This window comes from Balaenoptera acutorostrata, chromosome 11 (genome assembly GCF_949987535.1).
Source record: "Balaenoptera acutorostrata chromosome 11, mBalAcu1.1, whole genome shotgun sequence".
Lineage (NCBI taxonomy): Eukaryota > Metazoa > Chordata > Mammalia > Artiodactyla > Balaenopteridae > Balaenoptera > Balaenoptera acutorostrata.
The window spans coordinates 53,089,146-53,115,097 of NC_080074.1; the positions used below are offsets into that span (position 1 = coordinate 53,089,146).

The 25,952-nt window shown below is 39.9% G+C and overlaps 3 pseudogenes; all 3 read left to right on the forward strand.

Annotated features, from left to right (window-relative positions):
- The first annotated feature begins 146 nt into the window (after positions 1-146).
- LOC130709264 (ATP synthase subunit a-like) lies at positions 147-824 on the forward strand (annotated as a pseudogene).
- A 2,785-nt stretch (positions 825-3,609) lies between these two features.
- LOC130709282 (NADH-ubiquinone oxidoreductase chain 5-like) lies at positions 3,610-5,748 on the forward strand (annotated as a pseudogene).
- Positions 5,749-6,346: 598 nt separating this feature from the next.
- Positions 6,347-7,479, forward strand: LOC130709272 (cytochrome b-like; annotated as a pseudogene).
- Positions 7,480-25,952: the final 18,473 nt, after the last annotated feature.

Genomic DNA, 25,952 nt, shown 5'->3' on the forward strand with positions numbered 1-25,952 from the left:
ATATCAACATGATTTGTTGCTATTTCATCTATATTTCTAACACTATTTATTATATTTCAACTAAAAATCTCAAAGCACATCTACTACCCCAACCCAAAATCAACACTCACTAAAATACGAAAACAATATGCCCCTTGAGAAACTGTATGAACGAAAATCTATTTGCCCCTTTCGTAACCCCAGTAATAGGTATCCCTGTAGTCATCCTGATCGTTATATTCCCAAGTGTTCTATTCCCAACATCAAAACGACTAATTAATAATCGCATAATCTCCCTTCAACAGTGATTAATTCAACTCACATCAGAGCAAATAATAGGTATTCATAATCATAAAGGACAAACCTGATCGCTAATACTAATATCACTCATTCTAGTTATCGGCTCAACCAATCTCCTCGGACTATTACCCCACTCATCTATACCCACCACACAGCTTCCAGTCAATGTAGGAATAGCCACCCCTCTATGAGCCAGTGCCGTCATTACGGGCCTCCGTAAGAAAACAAAAGCATCCCTAGCCCACTTCTTACCACAAGGCACACCCACTTTCCTCATCCCTATGCTAGTAATTATCAAAACTATTAGCCTATTCATCCAGCCAGTAGCACTGGCAGTACGACTAACAGCCAATATTACGGCAGGCCACTTACTAATACACCTAATCAGGGAGACAACCCCCGTGTTAGTAAGCACCAGCACATTCACAGCTCTTATTACATTTACTATTCTCATCCTACTCACCATCCTTGAATTTGCTGTCGCTATAATTCAAGCCTATGTTCTTACCCTCTTAGTAAGCTTATACCTGCACGACAACACATAATGACCCACCAAACCCACACGTATCACATAGTAAACCCCAGTCCTTGACCCCTCACAGGAGCTCTTTCAGCACTTCTCATAACATCAGGCCTAATCATATGATTCCACTTCAACTCAATAGTTCTCCTAATACTGGGCCTACTGACTAATATTCTAACAGTATATCAATGATGACAAGACGTCATTCGAGAAAGCACTTTCCAAGGCCACCACACACCAACCGTCCAAAAGGGACTTCGATACGGAATAATCTTATTTATCGTATCAGAAGTCCTACTTTATACCAGCTTTTTTTGAGCCTTCTACCACTCAAGTCTCGCCCCAACTCCTGAACTAGGCAGATGCTGGCCACCAACAGGCATTCACCCCTCAAACCCCCTAGAAGTACCACTCCTCAACACTTCTGTGCTATTAGCCTCTGGCGTATCCATTACCTGAGCCCATCATAGCCTTATAGAAGGAAATCACAAGCACATACTCCAAGCCCTTTTTATTACAATTGCCCTCGGTGTTTATTTAACACTCCTACAAGCGTCAGAGTATCACGAAGCCCCCTTTACAATCTCAGATGGAGCCTATGGATCAACTTTCTTCGTAGCCACAGGATTCCACGGACTGCATGTAATTATTGGGTCTACTTTTCTTATTGTTTGTTTGCTACGCCAACTAAAATTCCACTTCACATCCACCCACCACTTTGGCTTCGAAGCTGCTGCTTGATACTGACATTTTGTAGATGTTGTATGACTATTTCTTTACGTATCTATCTATTGATGAGGCTCATAGTCCTTTTAGTATTAATTAGTACATCTGACTTCCAATCCGCTAGTTTCGGTACACCCCGAAAAAGAACAATAAACCTAATACTGACCTTACAAACAAACACAATACTAGACTCATTACTCCTACTTATCGCCTTCTGACTTCCTCAACCAAACCCTACGCAGAAAAGACAAGCCCCTACGGATGCGGATTTGACCTGATAGGATCCGCCCGCTTACCCTTCTCCATAAAATTTTTCCTAGTAGCAATCACTTTCCTTCTTTTTGACCTAGAAATTGCCCTCCTACTGCCCCTCCCCTGAGCAACCCAAACAAACTTAAAAACAATACTTATCATAGCCCTATTTTTAATTTCATTATTAGCAATTAGCCTGGCCTATGAATGAACTCAAAAGGGGTTGGAATGACCTGAATATGGTATTTAGTTTAAAATAAAACAAGTGAGTTTGACTCCTTAGATTATGGTTAAACTCACAGCTACCAAGTGTCCTTAGTACATCTAATCATTATTATAGCTTTCACTATATCCCTTGTAGGGTTACAAATATACCTCACTAATATCCTCACTACTTTGCCTGGAGGGCATGATACTATCACTATTTATCCTAGCAGCCCTGACAATCTTAAACTCACATTTCACCTTAGCCAGCGTAATACCAATCATCCTACTGGTACTCGCGGCCTGCAAAGCAGCCCTCGGATTAGCCCTATTAGTAATAGTATCAAACACATGTGGGACTGATTACGTACAAAACCTCAACCTTCTCCAATGCTAAAATTTATTATCCCCACAATCATATTAATACCTCTAAATTGGCTATCAAAAACAACATAATCTGAATTAACTCCACAACCCACAGCCTATTAATTAGCCTTACAAGCCTACTTCTTCTTAACCAATTCAACGACAATAGCCTCAACTACTCATTAATATTCTTCTCCGACTCCCTCTCTGCACCATTACTAATCCTAACAATATGACTCCTCCCCCTAATATTAATAGTCAGCCAATCCCACTTACTCAAAGAATCACTAATCCGAAAAAAACTATACATCACAATACTAGTCATGTTACAAACACTTCTAATCATAATTCACTGCCACAGAGCTAATCCTATTTTACATTATATTTGAAGCCACGATAGTCCCTACCCTTATTATCATTATCCGCTGGGGTAACCAAACAGAACGACTTAATGCAGGACTTTACTTTCTATTCTACACATTAATTGGGTCACTCCCATTGCTAGTGGCATTAACATACATACAAAACATCATAGGCTCCCTAAATTTCCTAGTACTTCAATATTGGACCCAACCACTCTCCAACTCCTGATCCAACATCTTTATAGGATTGGCCTGCATAAAAGACTTTATAGTAAAAATGTCCCTCTACGGCCTCCACCTTTGACTACCCAAAGCACACGTAGAAGCTCCCATCACAGGCTCCATAGTCCTTGAAGCCATACTACTAAAACTCGGGGGCCACGGCATGCTACGAATCACGTCAATACTCAACCCCCTAACAGAATACATAGCATACCCTTTCCTTATGCTTTCCTTATGGGGAATAATCATAACTAGCTCTATTTGTCTACGTCAAACAGACCTAAAATCACTCATTGCCTACTCCTCAGTCAGCCATATAGCACTCGTTATTGCAGCTATCCTCATTCAAACCCCTTGAAGTTACATAGGGGCTACCACCCTAATAATTGCTCATGGCCTCACGTCGTCTATATTATTTTGCCTAGCAAACTCAAATTACGAGCGAACCCATAGCCGAACTATAATCTTAGCCCGAGGCCTGCAAATTCTCCTCCCACTAATAGCCACTTGATGACTATTAGCAAGCCTAACAAACCTGGCCTACCCCCAACTATTAATCTAATCAGAGAACTGTTTGTAGTTATATCAACTTTCTCATGGTCAAATCTCACTATTATCCTAATAGGAACCAATATTGTAATTACAGCCCTATACTCCATGTATATACTAATCACAATGCAGCAAATGTACATACCATATTGATAATATTATACCTTCCTTCACACGAGAACATGCTCTTATAGCCCTCCATATCCTACCACTTCTACTCCTGTCACTAAACCCTAAAATCATCTTGGGCCCCCTATACTGTAAATATAGTTTAAAAACAACACTAGATTGTGGATCTAGCAACAGAAGACTAAGACTCCTTATTTACCGAGAAAGTACTGCAAGAACTGCTAATTCATGCCCCCATACCTCATAGTATGGCTTTATCAAACTTTTAAAGGATGGTAGTTATCCATTGGTCTTAGGAACCAAAAAATTGCTGCAACTCCAAATAAAAGTAATAAACCTATTCCCTTCTTTTGCCTAATCACACTACTAGTACTAATTATTCCAATCATGATAACTAGTACAAACTTCTACAAAAATGATAAATATCCATCATATATAAAAAATACCATCTTATGTGCTTTCATTACCAGTCTAATCCCAACAATAATATTCCTTCACACAGGCCAAGAAATACTCATTTCAAACTGACACTGAATTACTGTCCAAACACTTAAATTGACACTTAGCTTCAAAATAGGTTATTTCTCAATTATATTTATACCAGTGGCATTGTTTATCACATGATCTATCATAGAATTCTCAATATGATATATACATTCAGATCCTTGCATCAACCAGTTCTTCAAGTATCTACTCCTCTTCCTCATCAGCATACTAATCCTTGTTACAGCCAACAACCTCTTCCAACTTTTTATTAGATGAGAAGGGGTAGGAATCATATCCTTCCTGCTCATCGGATGATGACATGGACGAACAGACGCAAACACAGCTGCTCTTCAAGAATCTTATATAACCGCATCGGAGATATCAGATTCATTATATCAATGGCATGATTTTTATCCAACACAAATGCATGAGACCTACAACAAATTTTCATACTCAACCTAAGCCCTTTAAACCTCCCCCTCACAGGACTCCTACTAGCCGCAGCCAGAAAATCAGCCCAGTTTGGACTTCACCCCTGACTCCCCTCAGCAATGGAAGGTCCTACCCCAGTCTTGGCCCTACTCCACTCAAGCACAATAGTTGTAGCGGGAATTTTCCTACTTATCCGATTTTACCCTTTAACAGAAAACAACAAACTCATTCAAACAATAACACTTTGCCTAGGAGCCCTTACCACCCTATTCACAGCCATATGTGCTCTCACCCAAAACGACATTAAAAAAACTATTGCCTTCTCTACCTCAAGCCAGTTAGGTCTAATGGTAGTAACAATCGGTATTAATCAACCTCATCTAGCATTTTTACATATTTGCACACGTTTTCTTTAAAGCCACACTATTCATGTGCTCTGGATCCATTATTCACAACCTAAACAACGAGCAGGACATTTGAAAAATAGGAGGCTTATTCAACAGCTTACCCTTCACTGCAACAGCCCTTATCATTGGATGCCTAGCGCTAATGGGAATACCTTTTCTCACCAGTTTTTACTCTAAAGACCTAATTATCTAAACCGCCACCACGTCTTATACCAACGCCTGAGCCCTATTAATAACTCTAACTGCTACCTCCCTCACAGCCATCTATAGCACTCGCATTATCTTCTTCTCACAACTGGGACAGTCCCGCTTCTCTCCTTCAGTTCCTATCAATGAAAACAACCCCCTCTTAGTTAACTCCATCAAACGCCTGTTAATCGGAAGTATTTTTGCTGGCTTCATCATCTCCAACAACATCCCTCCAAAAACCATCCCCCTAATAACTATACCTTTGTACTTAAAACTAACTGCCCTTATAGGAACAGCTCTGGGCTTCATACTAGCATTCGAAATCAATCTTAACACACAAAACTTAAAATATACTCACCCCTCAAACTCCTCTAAATTCTCCACTCTCCTAGGATATTTCCCCACCATCATACACCGCCTACCTCCCCATCTAAACCTATTAATAAGCCAAAAATTAGCAACCTCCTTACTAGACTTGATCTGACTAGAAACTGTCCTACCAAAGACTACAGCCTTCATTCAACTAAAATCCTCCACACTAATCTCAAACCAAAAAGGCCTTATTAAACTATACTTTCTATCATTTCTCATTACCATCACCCTCAGTATACTCCTAATTTAATTACCCTGAGTAATCTCCATAATAACCACAACACCAATAAATAATGACCAACCAGTAACAATCACCAACCAAGTACCATAGATGTATAACGCCGCAATCCCCACAGCCTCCTCACTAAAAAACCCAGAGTCACCAGTATTGTAAGTAATCCAATCCCCCAACCCATTAAACTTAAACACAATTTCCACATCCTCATCCTTCAAAATATAAAACACCATTAAAAACTCTACTATCAGCCCTAAAAGAAATGTCCTCAGTACAACCTTATTAGAAACCCAAACCTCAGGATATTGTTCAGTGGCTATAGCCATTGTATAACCAAACACAACCAATATCCCCCCCAAAATAGATCAAAAATACTATCAGACCCAAATATGAACCACCAAAATTTAACACAATCCCACACCCAACACCACCACCCACAATCAACCCTAAACCCCCATAAATAGGTGAAGGTTTTGAAGAAACCCCTGCAAAACTAATCACAAAAATAATACTTAAAATGAATACAATATATGTCATCATTATTCTCACATAGACTCCAACCATGACCAATGACATGAAAAATCATCGTTGTCATTCAACTGTAAGAACATCAATGACCAACAACTGAAAAACCCACCCACTAATAAAAATCCTCAACAACACATGCATTGACCTCCCTACCCCATCAAATATCTCATCATGATGAAATTTTGGTTCCTTACTAGGCATCTGCCTAATTCTACAAATCCTAACAGGTCTATTTCTAGCAATACACTACACACCAGACACAACAAAAAGTGCCTTCTCATCAGTAACACATTTGCCGAGGTGTCAACTATGGCTGAATCATTCAATATATACACGCAAAAGGAGCTTCCATATTTTTTATCTGCCCTTATGCCCACATAGGACGTGGTCTATACTATGGATCCTACACCTTTCAGGAAACATGAAATGTTGGAATTATCCTACTACTTATAGTCAAAGCCACCACATTCATAGGCTACGTCCTACCTTGAGGACAAATATCATTCTGAGGCGCAACTGTCATCACAAACCTACTCTCAGCAATCTCATATATCGGCACTATCCTCGTTGAATGAATCTGAGGCGGCTTTTCTGTAGACAACACTAACACGATTCTTCGCCTTCCACTTCATTCTCCCTTTCATCATCACAGAACTAGCAGCCGTCCACCTATTATTCCTTCACGAAACAGGATCCAACAACCCCAAAGGAATCCCAGCCAATATAGACAAAATCCCATTCCACCCTTACTATACAAATAAGGATATCTTGGGCGCCTTACTATTAATCTTAGCTTCACTAATATTAGCCCTATTCTCACCTGACCTGCTAGGAGACCCCAACAACTACACCCCAGCAAACCCACTCAGCACACCACCACATATCAAGCCAAAATGACATTTTCTATTCACATATGCAATTCTATGATCAATCCCCAACAAGCTAGGAGGAGTCTTGGCCCTGCTGCTCTCAATCCTAATCCTGGCATTTATTACAATACTCCACACATCCAAACAACGAAGCATGATATTTCCGCTCTTCAGCCAATTCTTATTTTGAGTACTAGTGTCAGACTTACTAACACTAACATGGATCGGAGGACAGCCTGTGGAACACCCATACATAATTACTGGACAACTTGCATCCATTTTATACTTTCTTTTAATCCTAGTGTTAATACCAGTAATTAGTCTCATTGAAAACAAGTGCCTAAAATGAAGAGTCTTTGTAGTATAACACAATACCCCGGTCTTGTAAACTGGAAAAGGAGAACAACATATCTCCCCAAGACTCAAGGAAGAAGCACTAAACTTCACCGCCAGCACCCAAAGCTGAAATTCTATATAAACTATTCCCTGAAAAACATATAAGACATTCATAAAACTACAGTACTATGTCAGTACTAAAAATCATTCTACTACATACATGCTATGTGTACCATACATATTTGTTACCACCACATAACTGCTATAATGTCTTTTTCCCACATAGGTATACATGTATATCGTATGTATAATCGTGCATTACATTATTTACCCCATGCCTAATGAACATGTACATTCTATCATTAATATTACATAGTACATATATATTATTGATCGTACATAGTACACTAAGTTAAATCAATTTAAACCAACATGTTTCGTAACCCTGTCCATTAGACCACGAGCTTGATCACCAGGCCACGTGAAACCATCAACCCGCTCGGCAGGTGTCCCTCTTCTCGCTCTGGGCCCATAGCTTGTGGGGATTTCTATTAGTGAACTTTATCAGACAATCTGGTTCTTACTTCAGGGCCATCTCACCTAAAATCGCCCACTCTTTCCCCTTAAATAAGACATCTCGATGGGTTAGTGACTAATCAGACCATGCTCACACATAACTGCGGTTTCATACATTTGGTGTCTTTCATTTTTGGGGGGGAAATTGCTTGGACTCAGCTATGACCTTAAAAGGTCTTAACGCAGTCAAGCAAATTGTAGCTGGACCTGTATGTATTTGTTATTTGGCTAGAGCAACCTATGTTGTGCAGCCAGTTAATGGTTACAGGGCATAGCACTTCACTATTCCCCCCCTGGCTTAAAATAGTTATATATCATAATGAATCAACCTCAACTCCGCCTCCTATCATACCAATGAGCTGTTTAGACAGACTTCCCCTTATAGACAGACTTCCCCTTAGATTCGCCAACCATCCTATCAAAAATCTAATACTAAATCTGACATAAACCACATAATACAACCACACAAACCTCACCTACATGCAGCAAGTTAATGTAGCTTAAACATCTCATAAAGCAAGACACTGAAAATGTCTAGATGGGCTCACCAGCCACATGAACATAAAGGTTTGGTCCCAGCCTTTCTATTAGTTTTTAATAGAATTACACATGCAAGTATCCGCACCCCAGTGAGAATGCCCTCTAAATCACTAAGATTAAAAAGAGCAGGTATCAATCATGCCACACCAGCAGCTCACAACACCTTGCTCAACCACACCCCTATGGGAGACAGCAGTGATAAAAATTAAGCCATAAACAAAAGTTTGACTAAGCCATATCAACTAGGGTTGGTAAATTTCGTGCCAGCCACCATGGTCATATGATTGACCCGAATTGACCCGAATTAATAGAACTATGGCATAAAGCGTGTTAACGAACCATACAAGATAAAGTTAAACCTTAATTAAGCTGTAAAAAGCCATAATTAAAACAAAAATAAACTACGAAAGTAACTTTAATATATTCTGATCACACAATGGCTAAGACCCAAACTGGGATTAGATACCCCACTATGCTTAGCCCTAAACCCAAATAATCATAAGAACTAGACTATTCACCAGAGTACTACTAGCAACAGCTTAAAACTCAAAGGACTTGGCAGTGCTTCACACCCCTCTAGAGAAGCCTGTTCTATAATCGATAAACCCCAATAAACCTCACCAACCCTTGCTACTCCAGTCTATATACCGCCATCTTCAGCAAACCCTAAAAAGAAGCAAAAGTAAGCATAATTATGACACATAAAATCTTTAGATCAAGGTGTAACCTATGGGGTGGGAAGAAATGGGCTACATTTTCTACACCAAGAACACCCTTTATCCACACGAAAGTTTTTATGAAACCTAAAAACTAAAGGAGGATTTAGTAGTAAATTAAGAGTAGAGCGCTTAATTGAATAAGGCCATGAAGCATGCACACATTGCCCGTCACCATCCTCAAGTGCCATGACAAAGCCACAATCCATCAACACATGCTAAACAATTATATGAGAGGAGATAAGTCATAACAAGGTAAGCATACTGGAAAGTGTGTTTGGATAAAACAAGACATAGCTTAAATAAAGCACCTAGTTTACACCTAGAAGATTTCATGATCTATGTATGTCTTGAACTATACCTAGCCCACACCTTTCCCACCATACTAACACAAGCTAGTCAAATAAAACATTCACCAGACATCTAAAGTATAGGAGATAGAAATTTAAACACTGATGGTGCTATAGAGAAAGTACTGTAAGGGAATGATGAAAGAAATATTAAAAGTAATAAAAAGCAAAGCTTATCCCTTGTACCTTTCGCATAATGTCTTAACTAGTAACAATTTAACAAAGAGAACTTAAGCTAAAATACCCAAAACCAGACGAGCTACTTATGAACAGTTACTAGAACAAACTCATCTATGTGGCAAAATAGTGAGAAGATTTATAAGTAGAGGTGACAAGCCTAACGAGCCTGGTGATAGCTGATTGTCCAGGAAAAGAATTTCAGTTCAATGTTAAATAATACTAAAAACCACAATAAGCTTCAACGTATATTTAAACGTTAGTCTAAAAAGGTACAGCTTTTTAGAAATGGATACAACCTTGACTAGAGAGTAAAAGCAAACAATACCATAGTTGGCCTAAAAGCAGCCACCAATTAAGAAAGCATTCAAGCTCAACAACAAAACACTTTTCAATTCCAATATTAAGTAAATCAACTCCTAGCCTTATTACTGGACTAATCTATAAGACTATAGAAGCAATACTGTTAACATGAGTAACAAGAAATAGTTCTCCTTGCACAAGCTTACATCAGCAACAAATAATATACTGATAATTAACAGTAAATAAATATAATCCAACACTAAACTGTTTATTAAAAACACTGTTAACCCAACACAGGCATGCACTTAAGGAAAGATTAAAAAAAGTAAAAGGAACTTGGCAAACACAAACCCCACCTGTTTACCAAAACATCACCTCTAGCATCAGCAGTATTAGAGGCACCACCTGCCCAGTGACAATCGTTAAATGGCCGTGGTATCCTGACCGTGCAAAGGTAGCATAATCATTTGTTCTGTAAATAAGGACTTGTATGAATGGCCACACGAGGGTTTTACTGTCTCGTCTTTTAATCAGTGAAATTGACCTCCCTGTAAAGAGGCAGGGATAACAAAATAAGACGAGAAGACCCTACGGAGCTTCAATTAATCAACCCCAAAACCATAATCTTAAACCACCAAGGAATAACAAAATTTCACATGGGCTGACAATTTCAGTGACCTCAGAGCACAAAAAACCCCCTGAGTGATTAAAGCCTAAACCTACTAGCCAAAGCATAATATCACTTATTGATCCAAAAAATTGATCAATGGAACAAGTTACCCTAGGGATAACAGCGCAATCCTATTCTAGAGTCCATATCGACAATAGGGTTTACGACCTCGATGTTGGATCAGGACATCCTAATGGTGTAACCGCTATTAAGGTTTCGTTTGTTCAACGATTAAAGTCCTACGTGATCTGAGTTCAGACTGGAGCAATCCAGGTCGGTTTCTATCTATTACGCATTTCTCCCAGTACGAAAGGACAAGAAAAATAAGGCCGCTTTAAATAAGCGCCTTCAAAACAATTAATGATCTATACTCAACTTAATAAGCAAGCACAAACTAATCACCCAACACCAGGGTTTTGTAGGGGTGGCAGAGCCTGGTAATTGCATAAAACTTAAACCTTTATACTCAGAGGTTCAAACCCTCTCCCCAACAAAATGTTTATAATTAACATTTTAATGCTGATCATTCCTATGCTCCTAGCCGTAGCATTCCTGACACTAGTAGAACGTAAAATCCTAGGCTACATACAACTCTGAAAAGCACCAAACACTGTAGGCCCTCATGGCCTACTCCAACCCTTTGCCGATGCAATCAAACTATTCACTAAGGAATCCCTACGACCAGCCACATCTTCCACCTCCATATTTATCATTGCACCCATCTTAGCCCTAACCCTAGCCCTCACAATATGAATCCCTCTACCCATACCATACCCCCTCATCAACATAAACCTAGGAGTATTATTCATGCTAGCGATATCAAGTCTAGCCATATACTCCATTCTATGATCTGGCTGGGCCTCCAACTCAAAATACACATTAATTGGAGCCCTACGAGCAGTAGCACAACAATCTCATACGAAGTAACACTAGCAATCATCCTCTTATCAGTACTCTTAATAAATGGATCCTTTACCCTGTCAACCCTAACCACAACACAAGAACAACTATGACTAGTCTTCCCATCATGACCACTGGCCATAATATGATTTATTTCTACCTGAGCAGAAACCAACCGAGCCTCCTTTGATTTAACAGAAGGGGAATCCGAACTCGTATCTGGCTTCAATGTAGAGTACACAGCAGGCCCCTTTGCCATATTCTTCTTAGCAGAATATGCCAACATCATTATAATAAATATATTCACAACAATTATATTCCTAGGAACATTCCACAACCCCTACACACCAGAACTATGCACAATTCACTTCATTATTAAAACACTGCTACTAACAACATCCTTCCTATGGATTCGAGCATCCTACCCTCGATTTCGATATGACCAACTAATACACTTACTCTGAAAAAACTTCCTACCTCTAACACTAGCCCTATGTATATGACATGTGTCACTATCCATCATAAGAGCAAGCATCCCTCCACAAACATAAGCAATATGTCTGATAAAAGAGTTACTTTGATAGAGTAAATAATAGAGGTTCAAACCCTCTTATTTCTAGAATCATAGGAATTGAACCTACCCTTAAGAAATCAAAATTCTCCGTGCTACCACATTACACTGCATACTACAGTAAGGTCAGCTAAACAAGCTATCGGGCCCATACCCCGAAAATGTTGGTTTATATCTTTCCCATACTAATAAGTCCCATTATCTTTATTATTATCCTAACAACCGTCATTTTAGGAACTATAATCATAATTACCAGCTCTCACTGACTGCTAGCCTGAATTGGGTTTGAAATAAATATAATAGCCATCATCCCTATAATAATAAAATCTTTAATCCACGAGCCATAGAAGCCTCCACTAAATATTTTCTAACACAGGCCACCGCATCCATATTACTTATAATATCAGTCATCATTAACCTGTTGCATTCCAGCCAATGAACCATCACAAAACTATTCAACCCAACAGCATCCATAATAATAACAATAGCACTAGCTATTAAAGTAGGACTATCCCCCTTTCACTTTTGAGTGCCCGAAGTAGCACAAGGCATCCCCTTAACAGCAGGCCTAATCCTACTAACATGACAAAAGCTTGCACCCCTGTGAATCCTATATCAGATTTCACCATCAATCAATCTAAATCTAATATTAGCCCTATCCATACTTTCTATTCTAATCGGAGGTTGAGGTGGATTAAACCAAACACAACTCTGAAAAATCATGGCCTACTCATCAATCGCCCACATGGGATGAATAACAGCCATCTTACTGTATAACCTAACCACAGCCATCCTAAACCTACTAATCTACATCATAACAACCCTCACTATATTCATACTATTTATTCAAAGCTCAACCACCACCACACTATAACTATCACACATGAAACAAAATACCTGTCACCACAACCCTCACCATACTCACTCTACTCTCAATGGGAGAACTCCCACCCCTATCAGGATTCATGCTTAAATGAATGATCATTCCAGAAATAACAAAAAATAATACCATTATCCTGCCCAAACTCATAGCCGTCACAGCACTACTCAACCTATACTTCCACATACGGCTCACATACTCCACAGCACTAACTTTATTCCCCTCTCCAAACAACATGAAGATAAAGTGACAATTCAACTCCACAAAACAAATAACCCTTTTAACAACCATAATCGTAATATCCACAATACTTCTACGTCTCACACCAATACTGTCAATCCTAGAATAGGAATTTAGGTTAGACCAGACCAAGGGTCTTCAAAGCCCTAAGCAAGTACAATTTACTTAATTCCTGCCTAATAAGGATTGCAATCAATTGAATGCAAATCAAACACTTTAATTAAGCTAAATCCTCACTAGATTGCAGGGATACATTTCCCACAAACTTTTAGTTAACAGCTAAATACCCTAATCAACTGGCTTCAATCTACTTCTCCCGCCGCGAGAAAAAAAAGGCAGGAGAAGTCCCGGCAGGGTTGAAGCTGTTTCCTTGAATTTGCAATTCAAAATGGTCATTCACCACAGGACTTGGCAAAAAGAGGGCTCAACCTCTGTCTTTAGATTTACATTCTAATACCTGCTCAGCCATTTTACCTATGTTCATAAATCGCTGATTATTCTCAACCAACCACAAAGACACTGGCACCTTATACTTACTATTTGGCGCCTGAGCCAGAATGGTGGGCACTGGCCTAAGTTTACTAATTCGCGCTGAACTAGGCCAACCAGGCACACTGCTCGGAGACGACCAAATTTATAATGTGATAGTAACAGCCCACGCATTTGTAATAATCTTCTTTATAGTCATACCCATTATAATTGGTGGGTTTGGAAAGTGGCTAGTGCTCCTAACAATCGGGGCACCCGATATAGCTTTCCCCCGTAAAATCAAATATAAGTTTCTGACTACTCCCTCCTTCTTTCTTATTACTACTAACATCATCGATAGTCGAAGCCAGTGCAGGTACAGGCTGAACTATGTATCTACCCTTAGCAGGAAACTTAGCACATCCAGGAGCTTCAGTTGACCTTACTATTTTCTGTCTACATTTAGCTGGTGTATCCTCAATTCTCGGGGCTATTAATTTTATCACTACTATTAGCAACATAAAACCACCCGCTATAACCCAATTCTAAACACCACTATTTATATGATCAGTTCTAATCACAGCGGTGATTAGACAAAGATGTCACAAAGAAAGAAAACCAGACAAAGATGTCACAAAGAAAGAAAACTACAGGCCAATATCACTGATGAACATAGATGCAAAAATCATCAGGAAAACACTAGCAAACAGAATCCAACAGCACATTAAAAGGATCATACACCATGATCAAGTGGGGTTTATCCCAGGAATGCAAGGATTCTTCAATATACACAAATCAATCAATGTGATACACCATATTAACAAACACGGATAAAAACAATATGATCATCTCAATAGATGCAGAAAAAGCTTTCAACAAAATTCAACACCCATTTATGATAAAAACCCTCCAGAAAGTAGGCATAGAGGGAACTTACTCAACATAATAAAGGCCATATGTGACAAACTCACAGCCAACATAATTCTCAATGGTGGAAAACTGAAACCATTTCCTCTAAGATCGGGAACAAGACAAGGTTGTCCACTCTCACCACTATTATTCAACATAGTTTCGGAAGTTTTAGCCACAGCAATCAGAAAGGCAAAAGAAATAAAAGGAATCCAAATCAGAAAGGAAGAAGTAAAGCTTTCACTGTTTGCAGATGACATGATACTATACATAGAGAATCCTAAAGATGCTACCAGAAAACTACTAGAGCTAATCAATGAATTTGGTAAAGTAGCAGGGTACAAAATTAATGCACAGAAATCTCTTGCATTCCTATACACTGATGATGAAAAATCTGAAAGAGAAATTAAGGCAACACTCTCATTTTCCATTGCACTCCTACCTAAGGAGACAAAAGACCTGTATGCAGAAAACTATAAGACATTGATGAAAGAAATTAAAGATGATATAAACAGATGGAGAGATATACCATGTTCTTGGATTGGAAGAATCAACATTGTGAAAATGACTATACTACGCAAAGCAATCTACCGATTCCATGCAATCCCTATCAAACTACCAATGGCATTTTTCACAGAACTAGAACAAAAAATTTCACAATTTGTATAGCAACACAAAAGACCCTGAATAACCAAAGCAATCTTGAGAAAGTAAAATGGAACTGGAGGAATCAGGCTCCGTGACTTGAGACAATACTACAAAGCTACAGTAATCAAGACAGTATGGTACTGGCACAAAAACAGAAATATAGATCAATGGAACAATAAACCCACGCACATATGATCACCTTATCTTTGATAACGGAGGCAAGAATATACAATGGAGAAAAGACAGCCTCTTCAATAAGTGGTGCTGGGAAAACTGCACAGCAACATGTAAAAGAATGAAATTAGAACACTCCCTAACACCATAAACAAAAATAAACTCGAAATGGATTAAAGACCTAAATGTAAGGCCAGACACTATCAAACTCTTAGAGGAAAACATAGGCAGAACACTCTATGACATACGTCACAGCAAGATCCTTTTTGACCCACCTCCTAGAGAAATGGAAATAAAAACAAAAATAAACAAACGGGACCTAATGAACTTAAAAGCCTTTGAACAGCAAAGGAAACCATAAACAAGACAAAAACACAACCCTCAGAATGGGAGAAAATATTTGCAAATGAAGCAACTGACAAAGGATTCATCTCCAAAATATACAAGCAGCTCATGCAGCTCAATATCAAGAAAACAAACAACGCAATCAAAAAATGGGCAGAAGACATAAATAGACATTTCTCCAAGGAAGATATACAGATTGCCAACAGACACATGAAAGGATGCTCAACATCACTAATTAGAGAAACGCAAATCAAACCTACAATGAGGTATCACCTCACACTGGTCAGAATGGCCATCATCAAAAAATCTATAAACAGTAAATGCTGGAGAGGGTGTGGAGAAAAGGGAACCCTCTTACACTCTTGGTGGGAACGTAAATTGATACAGCCACTATGGAGAACAGTATGGAGGTTCCTTAAAAAACTAAAAATAGAACTACCATATGACCCTGCAATCCCACTACTGGGCATATACCCTGAGAAAACCATAATTCAAAAAGAGTCATGTCATATATACACTACCAAATGTAAAATAGATATCTAGTGGGAAGCAGCCGCATAGCACAGGGAGATCAGCTCGGTGCTTTGTGACCACCTAGAGGGGTGGGATAAGGAGGGTAGGAGGGAGGGAGATGCAAGAGGGAAGAGATATGGGCATATGTGTATATGTATAACTGATTCACTTTGTTATAAAGCAGAAACTAACACACCATTGTAAAGCAGTTATACTCCAATAAAGATGTTAAAAAAAAAAAAAGAGTCATGTACCACAATGTTCATTGCAGCACTATTTACAATAGCCAGGACATGGAAGCAACCTAAGTGTCCATCGACAGATGAATAGATTAAGAAGATGTGGCACATATATACAATGGAATATTACTCAGCCATAAAAAGAAACGAAATTGAGTTATTTGTAGTGAGGTGGATGGACCTAGAGTGTGTCATACAGGGTGAAGTAAGTCAGAAAGAGAAAAACAAAATAGCATATGCTAACTCATATATATGGAATCTAAAAAACAAAATGGTTCTGAAGAACCTAGGGGCAGGACAGGAATAAAGACACAGAGGTAGAGAATGGACTTGAGGACATGGGTATGGGGAAGGGTAAGTTGGGACGAAGTAAGAGAGTGGCATGGACATATATACACCACCAAATGTAAAACCGATAGCTAGTGGGAAGCAGCTGCATAGCGCAGGGAGATCAGCTCAGTGCTTTGTGTTCACCTAGAGGGGTGGGATAGTGAGGGTGGGAGGGAGACTCAAGAGGGAGGAGAAATGGGAATATATGTATATGTATAGCTGATTCACTTTGTTATAAAGCAGAAACTAAGACACGATTGTAAAGCAATTATACTCTAATAATGATGTTAAAAAATAAAAAATTTTTTTAAATTACAAAATAAAGGCAGAGTCTTCCTCTGCTCTCACTGAAATTGTTAGCCACATCTTCAATCTTCCTCAACCTGGATGGATCGACCAGGGTTACTTGAAATCATACTAAGAGTTACATGGTAAATACTTTTCTGAAAACTATAATAAAAAGAATCAGATCTTTCTCCTTACTGGTCTGAAAAGATATCTCTTTCTCAGTTATTAGTCAAAAGATATGGGTGAACTATCTAAATAGAACATAATATGCTTTTAAAACAATTATGCTGAACACATTTTTTTCTGTGCCAAAATTTAGGAGAAAGCTCTCCTTTTCTGCTATTCCCCTTCCCCTTCATTTTTCTCTCCTGAAGAATTCAATCCTAAAGCCATTAGGTGGGGCTGACCAAGATGGGCTTCCACACTGGCAATGGGAGTAGGACAAGAGCTGCAGAGCCCAGAGCAGAGTGTCAGAGTCTAGGTAGGATGAGAGGGCACCACACATGGGGGAAGCTACGTCAGGGTGTCAGAGCCCAAGTGCGGTAAGGAGGGTATCCACATACAGGGGCGGTCCAGCACAGAATGGCAGAGCCCGTGTGAAATGACGGGCAGCACAGGTGGCCAGAGATAGAGCAGGGGAGGGGGGCATACAATGTGAGGTGGTTCAGCGTAGATGTGAGAGCCCAAGCAGGGCGAGGAAAGGTCACATGGAGGGGTGACCCAGCAAAAGGTGTGGGAGTCCCAGCAGGGTGTGAGGGTGTGGAGGGGGGCCCTATAGAGGAGGAGATGGCGGTGGAGAAGGGAGGTTGGTTATCGTCAAGGAGCTAGATCAAATAAGCAAATATATTAAAGATAATGGGAGTCAAGTCTCTCATTGTCAGAAAAGGAAACTACAGATATGAAGCTTGTGATGTTAGTGTCGGACTAGAATCAGAGGTATGGACGTGAACTCACAGTTTTCCGTATATAAAGCTAGTCATAGAAATAAAGATTTCTCTCTGTGTGTGTGTGTGTGTGTGTGTGTGTGTGTGTTGTTGTCGTTCCCCACTGGAGCAGGCAGAATACAAGATGTGCCTAGAGTATCTTACACCAGGAAACGAAAGTACTCGAAGAATGATGAAGACGTGTCAAAAGGGCACAGAAGCCAACTTGAAGGAGGCCCACTGATCACACTGAGGGACAATGAAATTAGAGCTTTTAAAGAAATAATGAGAGCAATGCATTATAGCCCGCTAAATAAAGATGACAGAAACCATACACACTTAATTAATAAAAGAATAAATTGTAAGTTTGATGATGAATGGGATAGTTACATAGTTTCAAATTACCTCCCCCCCCCCAAAATACCCATAATTATAAGTAACTATATGGTGGAGAAAGCAGGCACACACCACTCTAATCAAGTAATCAAAGTGAACATTACCAGTCATGGCACAAATTAAAATCCTGTGCCCTCTGATAGGCTGCAATGAGCGGAATATAGCCTCGTTTCTGCAATATCACTGCCAAAAATGAATAACCCAAATCTAATGATGAGAAAACAGCAGAGATACTCAGATTGAAGGACAATCTACTAAATAACTGGCCTATTATCTTTTAAAGTGTGAAGGTCAGGAAAGTCAAAGAAAGACTGAAGAACTGCAGCTGAATGAAGGAAACCAAAGAGGCACAATAACTAAATGCAATGCACGGTTCTGAACTGGATCTTTTCACAGGCAATAAAGGGCATTATGGAGACAGCGGGTGAAACTACAGTGGAGGCTACAGTTCAGATGGTAGTGATGTACCTGCTAATATCCTGAATCTAATGGTTGTACTATGGCTATGTAGGAAAATGTCCTTGCTGTGTGTAATACCCACTGAAGTATTCAGGGATGAGGGCCATCAGGTCGGCATCTTATTCTCAAATAGTTCAGAAAACAATGTTTTTATAACATAGTTTCAACTTTTCTGTAAGTTTATGGTTGTTTCAAAGAAATTCTAAGTATTTTTTTTTGCACCAGGGCAAATAGGTCCTATGGTGACAACAAGGCTCTCCTGGAAGCATCAGGGTGTCTCGCTGCTCTATCCACTGTGGGTAAGACAGAACTTCCCAGGGCAGTTCTTTTGGCTTTTCCAAGAACAGCTGGGTCTTTGTACTTGAAGTTAGGCTTTCTCTCCATCATGGAGCCCTCGTCCTGGATGACTTACACTTGTAATCAACATGGTTTCTCCAGGCTTGAAAATCCATCCTATGCTTAAGAGAACTTAGAACACAAAAAGCCAGGCACCTGTCCCTTAAGTTCCCTTGCCAAGGTAGTGCTGACCAGCTGACCTCTATAAACTGTGTAGTTGCAGCAGCTCACTGGTCAGGAGCCAACGCCTCTGAAGGACGACAAATGGTTGGTGCTGGGATACCAGAGGAAAGCCATTCCCTCCTTTTGTTTCATTGAACAAAATATTTATTAAGTACTTATTAGGAGCCAGACATTGTGCTCAAAGCAGGGGATAGAGTGTGAATAAAATCACAATCCCTCACCTCAAGGAGAGTACAACTTGGGTACTTTTTAAAGAAAACATTTTTTACTTGCACTGTAACATATACACAAGAAAGCACACAGATCATAATTGTACCGCTCAGTGAATTTTCATAAACCAAACACACCTGTGTAACCAGAACCCAAATCAAGAAAGAGAACTTTACGAGTGCCCAGAAGTTTCCTTGCTCTTTCCAATCACTACCACTCCTTCCCAGACCCCTAGCCAAGGTTAAGCACTCTCCTGACCTTTAACAAAGCCAAGTTTTTCAGAAAGAAGTTCACTTTTCAAGGAGATTTAAGGGAGGAAAACTAAGTACTGGTTTTTCCAGAACGGAGCCTCTCCTTCTGGGAAACAATACTAACATTGTACTCCCTGTGCTTTACCAGATTCTGATTCTCCGTAATGCTACAAGTTGCTGATTAATGGGTGGCAATTTGAGTTTTGCCTCGAACGGACCTGGACAATAATTCCCATATGAAAGAGTTTGAGCAGGGCTGCTGAATACAGCTGCCAGCAGGGGCCCCTGCTCCAATCCAGCCGGGCCCCTTTCGCCAGACCAGATGGAATATGGAGGGATACTGCGTGTCCATCTCACACAAAGGCCTAGTGGCAACCCTGAGTGTGCGAGTTGTTTGGGTTGGGAAAGTGAATGGAGAGGCAGAGTGACCTTTATTCACGGATCCAATGGCAAGTCATGGGCTTGCGTGAGTCTTAGGCGTCCCAAAAGGAACCTAGCCCCAGCTTCTTTAACAGGAAGCCTGAAGAGATGCCGCCCCAATTTCCCATGGTGGTGCTGCGCCTGTAGGACTGCTCACTTTTATAGTCAGTAGATCCCACGTCTGTCTCACAGACTAAGTTGACGTGTCCTTTTATTGGTGTAACATAAAGTCCATAGAGCTCAAGAAGAAGTAGGTGCATAGACTCAGCTAGGCCAGTTAAAGCATCTCTAGTTCTTTTTAGAAATTTTGAGCAATTGGACGGCTGTCGAACTCACAACTGTTGAACTCCTCTCATCCTGAGGGCTACCCAGGGGTAAAGTCCATTCCTCACTGTGGCTGTAGTTCCTTCCCTCACCAATTCCTTTCTCATCTCCTCCTCCTTTTCCTCTCATTTTGGCCAGATTCTCCTTTTCACTTTTCTCTTCCTTTCTTTTTCCTTCACTTTATATTATTTTTAAGGGTTCTACTTGGGCCTCATCATCTGCAATTCCTACTAAGAACAGAAAGAAAGGAAGAAGACTTTCCCCCAGAAGAAAGGCAGGGAAGAGAAGCACACGCCTATGGATGGCAATGTTTGTCACAGGTCTTTTTTTTTTTTTTTTTTTAATAAATTTATTTAGTTATTTTTGGCTGCACTGGGTATCCGTTGCTGTGTGCGGGCTTTCTCTAGTTGCGGCGAGTGGGGGCTACTCTTTGTTGCGGTGCACGGGCTTCTCATTGCGGTGGCTTCTCTTGTTGCGGAGCACGGGCTCTAGGCACGTGGGCTTCAGCAGTTGTGGCACGCGGGCTCAGTAGTTGTGGCTCACGGGCTCTAGAGCACAGGCTCAGTTGTTGTGGCACACGGGCTTAGTTGCTCTGCAGCATGTGGGATCTTCCTGGACCAGGGTTCAAACCCGTGTCCTCTGCATTGGCAGGTGGATTCTTAACCACTGCGCCACCAGGGAAGTCCCTGTCACGTCTTTAGCAAATAAAAACTAGAGACATATACTGCTATTGTAGGGAAAGAAAATTTTCTCCTCTAATCTCTTAGGGTCTCCAACTGGGTCTAATTAAAGAATTAGAAGGACAAAAGATAGATTAATAGGGAAAAACCATACAAGTTTCAATTTCTTTTTACTTGTACATTGGAGCCCTCACAAGAGAAATAAAGACCCAAAGAAGCAGCCAAAGCCGAACACTTATACATTAAGTTGGACAATTAAGGTGGAGTAAATTGTGAAAATACGACAAGGCAAAGGGGCTTGGGCTAGAGTAATTAATTGCCAAGGAGTGATTAGGAGGATGAGGATGAGCTTAATAGGGTTTGTTTGAACTAATTTCTCCCCGTCCCTGGTGATAAGAATGTTTCTTTCCTCCTGATATATGCAGGACATCTTCCATATGTGAGTTTCATCTCCTGCTTTCAGGAAAAGGAAGGTCAGAATGCCCTTCTGCTGTTTCTGAAATGCCTTTAACTCAATATTTTGAGTTAAAGGCAAGAGCAGACTATTTGGGGGTCGTGTATTCTGAACTCTTTCACTATATAAGAAATATTTTATATGAAATTTTCCTTTTCAAGAGAATTTTGAGGAGGTTGCCAGAAGGGGTGACTAAGAGACACAGGATAAAGCCATAGAATGTTATATTTGAGGGCATAAAGAACTTAGAGGGTTCTGAAAGGTCATCCAACCCAATGTCTTCATTTTACAGATTAGAAAGCAGGTCCAGAGATGCTATCTGATTTGCCTAAGGTTGCACAAGTAGTGGCAGAAGCCCACATCTGCAGTCTCCCAACTCGGCGCTCTTTCCCTCATGATTGTTCTTGTAAACCGGTAAAACACACAAAAGACTCATCCTAGGTGTCCTGCTTAGTGGCAAGCTCCAGCAAGTTGAGAAAGGAAGAATTACAGCTTTTGCAAAAGCAGCCATCAGAATTATTCCAGCTTCGGAAAGCAGAGTACAAAAGAACCCTCTCCCTTACTACCTTTAATCATGGGCAGCACATTTCGTGAGGTTTCCCTAACTTACTTGTTTTGGAAGTGTTGAAACTTTTCTGATGAGTCCAATCTTTTGTCTTCCTGTGGTTTGTTTGAAATTCATTACCCTCTTTCATCCCCTATGATCCCTTTTTCTCCCTCCCGTTCTCCACCCTTCCACTCCAACCCACTCTCATGTCAAATCTGAAGGATCTTAAAGGGAAATATCACAGTCACCAAGGACTTATCATCATCACCAAGATTGATCCCATATGGTGTCTACAAAGATGAGGGGTGAGGCTACATTTCTCATGTACTCTACAGGGATGATGTGGGAACACAATTTCTTTCACTCTTCATTCCCCATCCCTGAGATGAGCTCAGCCTGCTAGAACCAAGAATTTCTACTCTCCTGGCTTCAACAGACCTTCTAAGTCATGCTTTTTCCATTTCTTCAACCATGTTTCAAGAGCAACAGGATTCAGAGGTTTGAAAAGCTTTAAAAAATACATTTCATCTGATCCCGTGCTGACAGAATTCATGCTCCAATTTATCTTTGAGCTCTTGCCTACTCTTACTAATTCAATTGTTCCTTTTGTGTCTATAAATTATATTTGGATTTTTTTTTCCTTCCTCTAGTTTGTTTAGTTTCCAGGACGGAAGAAATCTCAACTCAGCCTCTAATTACAGCTCCAGTATTAATCTGTCATTTGTTTCCAAGATGTTTGAAGAGGTGTCTCACAGAGTTCTTCCCTTTCGAGCCGGCTTCTCAGTATGTCTGGAGATTTCCAGAAGCGTCTTCCACTAGCCATGCGTTGATGTGGAATCTGAATGTTTTCCCCAAGGTGATGTGCTACAACAGAGGCAGGGTGGCACAGAAGAGTCAGCACAGGAAATTCCGGGCTGGGATGGCATCCAGTCATCCCCTCCAACATTACCCCTATGGCATTGGTTCCTGAAGCAGCTTGTCCTCAGCTACAAAATGGCAACTTAATGATGTTTTGAGTTTGTTTCTTTTAAAGAAAGAAATGACTTACTGTTTGGTTTCTTCCCATGGTCTTTGTTTCTCTGGCTGTGTTTGGAGAAGCCAGGAGAGCCTGGCTAAAAAAAAGAAGATCTGTCTGGCTTGACTAATTGCTTGTCCAGTTAGCAGAGCATTAGGGCTCATGCTAATGACCACACTACTGAAGAGCCAGCCAGCAATGGACATGAAAGAGAAAGGACACATAAAAGCAATTCTGCTCTAGTAAACTGTTGCATGGCATTCAAGGGGAGGAAAGACAAACAAGTCAAAATACAACCTTAAAATGTGCTCAGCAAGAAACAAACTGCCCACTGGGGGCCTTTGGAAATTTGCTCTCATGCAAAGCTCAATTATACAAATTGAAGTACTGAGTTATTGAAAGCCAGGAGGTAGTGGAAGAGAATAGGCACTCTTGCCCTATAGAGTGCAGCTCTGAAAAAGATTTATCACATAGCTGATTGACTTGCCACATGTTGAGGACATAATGTTAATTTTATGAATTCTTTCCCTTTTTTTCCTCACACGCCAAAAAAAGATTGTCATTGTGGTGATGGGAAAATGTCTGTAATAATTTTAACACATGTAAGATTACCCAAGAGGTGTAGCATATTTTGATGGTTTCAGAATTTCATTAATCTGCCTTCTAGGAATGTGATATTTTACAGATTGTACTTGTACACGGTACAAAGACAGACAGTTAATTCTTAACAGACACTGAAGAGCAATCTTCTTTTTCCAACATGCTCCTCACATTTCTCTAGTTGTTCAAACAGGAAAGTAACTTGTTAGATGCTCAGCTCCTGGCTTCTTATCCAGATCCCCTTCAGAAAACAAGTAATTTCTGCTCAAATAAAGTTTTTATATAAGATGGGATTCGGGGCCAGACATTATATTAATCAATTAGACAGGACTGACACCTGTTAATTTCTTTTTGTTAGATTTGCTATACAAATATCAATTTCAAAGATAGAAAATATAAATCACTGAGTTGAAGTGTCTCTGTGGGGTGGGCCAGGAAAAATCCTGCAATGAATTTCCTAGGATGACCATTTACAGCTATCTCCTTTACCTAAATATTAAATAAGAACGTTGCTCTTTTTTAGGCAAAAACATCTGTTACCATGAGCCCCTGTGCTTTTGAGCTAAGTGCCATGTTAACCTGCTGACTTCTTTATCTCCTGGAATGTGATCTTTGAGTGACTTATGGAATCAAGGCACAATGTTGAATGAGTATCTTCTTGCTCCAGCCGGACTCTTTGAGACTTTGCCAACAGAACAAGCGTGGATCTGAATGGAAACTGGAGATGTTTCGCTGTAATTCAGGACTAAGTGCAACCCTTGTCTAGAATTTAGAGATATGTAGAACTGCAAAAGAGAATTTAGCTGGTCACCTTGTTACTCTAGGCCCATGCTCAAATAATTCCCACAAATTTCTTTTTTTTTTTTTTTTTAAAAACACAGCAACACGGATGGACCTAGAGATTATCATACTAAGTGAAGTAAGCCAGACAAAGACAAATATCATATGATATTGCTTACATATGGAATCTAAAAAAAAATGACACAAATGAACATATTTACAAAATGGAAATAGACCCACAGACATAGAAAACAAATTTATGGTTATCAAAGGGGAAAGGGTGATGGAAGAGGTATAAATTAGGAAGTTAGGATTAACAGATACACACTAATATATATAAAATAGATAACCAACAAGGACCTACTGTATAGCACAGGAAACTATACTCAATATTTTGTAATAATCAATAAGGTAAAAGAATCTGAAAAGGAATATATGTATATGGTATATGTGTGTGTGTGTGTGTGTGTGTGTGTGTGTGTGAACTGAATGACTGTGCTGTACACCTGAAACTAAAACGATACTGTAAATAAACTATACTTCAATAAAAAAATTTTTCTAATTTAAAAAAAAATCAGTAATTATTAAATGCCTCCAGTGCCAGCAAAAAAGAAGTATTAAACACATCTTGGCTGAAGGAGCTAAAAAGTTGATGGTAAAATGAGCTATATAAAATGATTACAGATGATTACATGATCCTACACCACTTTCATAAGCTCTCTTACTGCAGTCACTACTATTCCTTCTCCAGGAATGCTGGTTTCCTTGCTGTGTGTCAGTCACACACTTACCTTAGGGCAACTGCTCTTCCCTCTGCCCGAAATGCTTATTCCCCAGGTGCCCAAATGACCAGCTTGGGCACCTCCTTCAAACCGTTGCTCAATCTCACCTTCTGAATAGGGCCTACCCTGACCACTCTATTTAAAATTGCATCCTGCCCTCCAGCCCCACACTCCTGACCCCACTTCCCCTGCCCTTCTTTTTCTTTTTCAGTAACATTTATGAAGTTTTAATATACTATATAATTTACTTATTTTCTATGTCTATTGGTTCTCCCCTCATTAGAATGTA